General features: G+C 37.3%; 1 protein-coding gene across 3 annotated transcripts in view; it reads left to right on the top strand.

The window, feature by feature from the left end:
- LOC118157568 (potassium voltage-gated channel subfamily A member 5-like) overlaps nt 1-6,000 on the top strand; it is a 31,128-nt gene that overhangs the window by 18,646 nt on the left and 6,482 nt on the right. The window contains exon 1 of one of the 3 annotated variants that reach the window (XR_004746680.1): nt 2,384-2,433. The exons of the other annotated variants lie outside the window; for them this stretch is intronic. The gene's annotated coding sequence lies outside the window, so the exon portion shown is untranslated. Of the gene's footprint in view, nt 1-2,383; nt 2,434-6,000 lie in introns of those variants that run through there. 3 annotated transcript variants of the gene reach the window in all.

The raw sequence follows: 6,000 nt of genomic DNA, 5'->3' as shown, positions 1-6,000 counted from the left end.
AAGGAAAGGAAAGGAAAGGAAAGGAAAGGAAAGGAAAGGAAAGGAAGAAAGAAAGGAAGAAAGAAAGGAAGAAAGAAAGAAAGAAAGAAAGAAAGAAAGAAAGAAAGAAAGAAAGAAAGAAAGAAAGAAAGAAAGAAAAAAGAAAGAAAGAAAGAAAGAAAGAAAGAAAGAAAGAAAGAAAGAAAGAAAGAAAGAAAGAAAGAAAGAAAGAAAGAAAGAAAGAAAAGGCAAATCCCCAAATAGTTGTGCTTTACCTTTTGTTACTTCTATAGGTTATAAATCATAAGAAGGGACAGAAGCAAAGTTGGGGCATTGCCAAAATATATACATGTTCTGAGAATCATCATGCAGTTTCCATTGTAGAATTTTGGCCTATTTTGGTGACAGCTACATTTGTCTGGGCAAAATGCAGTGTCTGTGATATGGACATTACCATGGGTCTTCAGACCTTAGGATGTTACAACAATTTTCCTGCTGTAGAGAAAGACAACATGTCAGAGAGAGTTTTTTTCTAAAGCTGTAAGTCTTCATTTACATGGGAACACTTTGAAAAGTTAATCAGAATGAAATAATAGCTAGATCTGATGTGTGATGACTTGAAGTGGTACATGTTCCTCTGTGAATAATCACATTTGGAATAAAGGTAAGTCTGACTCAATATAACTTAGTCCACTTCAGAATACTGAAATAAATTTAAACTATTATTTTAAAGGAGAATGATTGTACAGGGACTAACCAGACTAAAAATGACTTTTTTCCTAGGCAGAAAATCCCCACTTTTAAGAGTCATTTGATAAGTCTGGAAAGACTGAAAAACAGCCATGCCATGTTTATAATTTGCTGTAAACAGATGGCATAATTTTACGATGCACTGAGCCTCGAGTTCTTTTTTTTTTTTTTTTTTTTTTTTTTTTTTTTTTTTTTTTTTTTTTTCCCCAGGTCCTAAATTCCTTTTACCATCTATAGGTGTTGAATGCAATTAGTATGACCCAGGATGAAGTACAGGTAGCATTGAGAATGACCTGTGCAATGACAATATGCAAATATGTCATAGCTCTCATCAAATTTCCTGGCTGTTGAATGAAGAGTAACTTGATCCTGGAGGCTATGAACAATGCTTTACCCTTCCTAGCTGCAAAACAGACTGGTGACCTGGAATTAGGGTCAGAGAAATGTCTGCTCTACCTTTATTGATTTGAATTGTATCTGGACTTGGAAGGTGTGATCCTCTACTACAGAATTGAATGGAAATTTTGCTACTGGCTTCAACAAATACGGGTTTAAGCAATAAAAATAATAGTAAAAATAATAAAAATAAAAAAGCAATAAAACTGCTGCTGCTTTCAGTAAACTTTCCTATTATCAGTTGGACGGAATAGCAGTGAGTCTGCACCTGGCTCAGAAATAGTGAAAAAAATAATCACAGAGACAGCAGTTTGCAAAAGGTTAGGGATGAGATAATTATTATTCACTGTCATCTCTGAACTTAAATTATGATTCAGTCTGGTTCTGTGATCTTCAGAAAGGCATCACATGGAACTATATAAGGCTGAGTGTCACTGTCAGTGCATAATGTTTAACCTGGATAAAATGGAGCTATAGAAGGCAGGAGGAATTTGAGGCAAATGGGACTTGGGGGTTTCCTTAAGAAAACTTATCTGAGGAGTTATAAGTAACAAAGTGATGTTTAAAGACATTGTATAGCATCACAGCCACACTAATACTAAGGATTTGAAAAGATAGCTGGAATAGCCATCTATTCCATGTTTTTTATTGTCTATTTATTTTTATTGTCTATAACTTATAACTGTGGATAATCTGGATATTCCCTTAAATGTCCTGTCCCTTTGGAATACAATTAAATATTTTCCCTGTACAATTTCCTGTGTCACTAATTCCATGGCTTAATTGCATGCCTTGTAAAAACATATTTCCTTTTCCTGTTTTTAAACTTGCTGACATATATTTTATTGATTTTTTTTCTCAGTGAACAAAATGTCTTAGTCTATCTGATTTACTTTGTTCTCAATAACATACATTTTGCTGAAAGTCTTATTTATATCCTTTATGAAGTAAATAACCCAGTCTCTTCTACAACTTTATATATGACAGTTGATCGAGGCCCTGGATCTTTAGCATATTTTCTGGAAGCTTTTTAATATGTTTTGAAGTCCAGCATCTAAATCTGTTCACAGGACCCCAGTGGGGCTGATCGACTACTTAATGTAAAGGCGGCATGACATTTTCAGCTTCATTTTATTTTCCATGTGCACCCTGGCATCTTCATAGCTTTGACTGCAGCTAGCATAGTGATCAGAAACCTTCACTTAGCAGATACTAAAGACTGTGTATTCACTGGTAGTCTGTCTCAGCAACTGAAGAGGAGTACTGACCCAAAGTGGTTGCTGCCAGGTCTTTTGGATGTTCACTGTTGTGAGAGTTGGGCGTATTCAGATTTGAATGCTTCTGTTCAACGTTCTGGCTATCTTGTCTTTAAACTGCTTGCATAGACATGAGCAGAAGTGTCCTAGACTTTTTTTTTTTTTTTTTCAGAATTTAAACAGATATTTTTTTGGGGGAACGAGGGGGGGGGGGGCTGGGGTGCTACTTTATTTCACTTCTACCTCTCCAGAGGAAATGTAAATATTCAGTGAGAAAAGATCATCATGGACTAATGATGACAAGAGATGTGTCAGTGACAGTGGACATTCAACAAATGACTGCTGCATTCACTGTAAGATTGTCCCCTGAATACAACATAGGATGTCATGATCGACTGGGATCTAGAAGTTTAGACTTACTTGTTTCTGTAGATTTCATGAGGTCGAACTAGGTTGATGAGTGCTCTAAGTTATGAGGAGCAACAATGAGTGATAAAGGACTCCACTGAGCACTGACTGGGTCTGTTGGCCATTTGGAGCTCAATAATCTTATTTCTCAGGAGATGTTCAAGTGTTGCAGTGAAAGTAAATCTGTGTGTCTTGGCTGTGGGTGTGTGAGACTCTGCTGAAAGATGGTTTCATCCTTTGCTCTTTTTCAATTTGTGAATGGCATGGTTCTTTGAACAACTAGCAAAGATTTTAGTGAGACTGCCTTATCATGCTGTCCTGCTAATTTTGACAGCCTCTGTGAGGCTCAGAGAGACAACACCTCCTACAGGCTCTAGCAACACCTGTTGAAGTTATATTCTGTCAGACACAACATTGCCTTGCCAGCCTGAATTTGCCTTTGCAGATAGGCAGCTGGTAGCTTTAGGACCAGAAACCTGCCCAATACTTCTTAGTGTTGACGTAGATGGTATTGTTTCAGCAGACTCTTTACTTTTTTTTCTGATATTATTATGTTCCTGGTCTTCATTCCCAGTTCACAGAGAAGTATACCCTCACATAGACTGGGCAAAAGCAGGGAGAGAGGAAAAGCGATTCCTCAGGATGATCGCTCTCATATTGATGAACATATCAGGGCTAATTTAATTAAATAGCATGCATGAAAATGAAAAGCTAATCTGACCCTTATTGTGGCAGTTAAAGTGTGCAGTTTACATAATTACCAGTTACTGTCTCAAAAACAATAGGCCCAGTCCTGATTCTCTTCAAGATCCTTTTAGCTGTGCCACTGAATTCCCAGGGATCTGAACTGAACTCAGCATTCTGTTTCAGACAGAAGAGATGATACTGATGATCCTTTCAAAGAGAGAAACTGATTATCTCTGTCAATAACTTGAATCCAGTTACTGTAGCATCAGGTAGTTTCTTAGGAAAGATTATTAGACTCTTGCACATCAGTATTGTGTTTCAGAGGTATATTTGCTGAATTACACTTTTTATAAAATCCCTTAATAAGCAGGTCTATTTGCTCTCCATCTGGTGCTGATCGTACTTAAAATACAGTGAGATTGGCAACTAAATCATTTGTGGACAGAGTAACTATAAAAGTTGCATGAATCAGTTAATACTGGTAAATCCAAAACTTACTTGTAGGTACTTGAAAAAGCAAACTATAAACATTTCCTCTTAGGACAAAAGCTCTTTGTAAGATGGAGAAATATCTCACATGCTTCTAATGCCAAAATATCAAGTAGCATTTTTTTTTTTTTCCTCATATTTTTTTTTCCTCATATATTTTTTTTCACCTCATATTCAAGGCAAAATTCTTACACTTTAAAGATTCAGTTTCATCCTGGCAGCTTTAGTCTTGCATCAATTACTTGAAGTGCTTTCCAGAGATGCACCAAGCAAGGAACTAATCTCCTTCTGTGTTATTTTCAGTGCCTGCTAATGTTTATATCCAATGGTGGTCTCCATGTGCAGTCAAGATGCATTTAGAGGGGATGCATGTACTAAAAATCTTTTTAAAATAAGTATGGGAAATCTGCTAGCAGATAAGGTTGAAAATTGCTACATGTAGGATTAAAATGGGATGAGTCCAGAAAAGAAAAATATTTGCATACCTTTCTAGATTAACAGTGCCAGAAGACATTTTGTTACATGAGGATGTGAACATATAAACTTGAAGCCCATAGTGACACCCACCATCTGTCACAGAATAGAGCCTCACTCACCTTTTCATTTAGTGAGCAGGAAGAGGAAGAGGGTTGGTCTTGACATCCCAAGCCATCAAAGATGAATGAAATCTCCTGAAGGTTTGTAGTAGTGAGGAAAAATTGTGGTTTGCTCTATTTGACAGCTGGTTGATTGAAATCCTATATGACCCATAGTAGAGTTGACTGCGTATTGTAATGCCTACCCAGTTTCCTTCCTCCATTAACTAAACCATTTGTTTTTTCATGTGAGATGAAAGGAGAATAGCATACCAAATCAGTGTGAGTGACTTGGGACTATAACCAACATTAGAGACTCAGCTTCAAGTTTCTCATTAGAATACTGACATCTTAGAGTTTGAAATGGCTGTTTAAAATCCCAAGAGGATATCTTCTAAATCTGCTTTTTCATTCTTATCCCTTCCATCTCCTTCTCCCCTCAAACCTCCCCCAGTTAATCACATCTAGTGCCTAGCACATATCAAAGAATAGTGTAGATCAACCTTTAAGCTTCATTTGGCTATACCTGGCTACTGCATCTGGGAATGTGGTAAGACACAGGAATCTTCCCTTTTAATTTCTCTTTTGTGTATGTTTGAGAGTGTTTGCTGTTACCCTGGGAAGTCACAAGGAGTGAGACATTCTTTTCATAGTTTTAGTTAGTATCATGTTTAGACTGGCCCAGAAACAATTGTACAATTTTACAGTTACCATCCAGGATACAGTCTTTCAACCTACAGTGCCCTTACATAATTTCATCAATCATGTACAAGCAGCTACCACAGAGACATGTTGTGGGACAAGCTTTTTTGAGGAAGGAACTGCAAGATATTGTCTGCAAGGTCTGGTAAAGACCTAGTGTCCCATCTGAGAACCTTTCCCAGAGAACTCTGAATTGAAATAGGCATGTTTCCATACTGCATATCTCTTTCAAGGCCTAACATCCTCAAAAAAGAAAAAAAAAATAAATAATAATAATAAAAGTAGCTTGTTAACTACCAGTGAGCACACTGGACTGTGCCTCTGCAACTTCCATCCCTTGTGTTTGGATCACCTGTATGAGACATGCGCAAGGAAGGGCAGCAACACAGTACCAGCCTGATGTGAATGAATAGTTCCTGTTTAGAGGTGATTTCCCAGCTGTTTTGAGCAATTGTTTTTCTGGACATTTTTGCCTCTCAGATGATAGGACATACCTGAAAACTAAGATATTTTAAAAGCCCCATTTATTTCATATAGTCATCTTAGAGTAGCTCAAACAAATACAGATTCAGGACAGATTCAAGACTGCAGCTCAGCACTACTTGAAAATATTGTTGATGTTTGACAAGCAAAAACTTTTAAGTCAGAAGTACCAAGGAGCCTGCCTATTGAACAGAAAGCCCACAGCTGCTCACAGCAGGACACTGCTGCTTTAACAAGCTTTTATCTGGCTGCTCCAATTCCCTGTAGCGGGTGGT

This window comes from Oxyura jamaicensis, chromosome 1 (genome assembly GCF_011077185.1).
Source record: "Oxyura jamaicensis isolate SHBP4307 breed ruddy duck chromosome 1, BPBGC_Ojam_1.0, whole genome shotgun sequence".
Taxonomy (NCBI): Eukaryota; Metazoa; Chordata; class Aves; order Anseriformes; family Anatidae; genus Oxyura; species Oxyura jamaicensis.
Note: the sequence above shows the minus strand (reverse complement) of the source record. Positions and strands in the feature narration are given on the sequence as shown.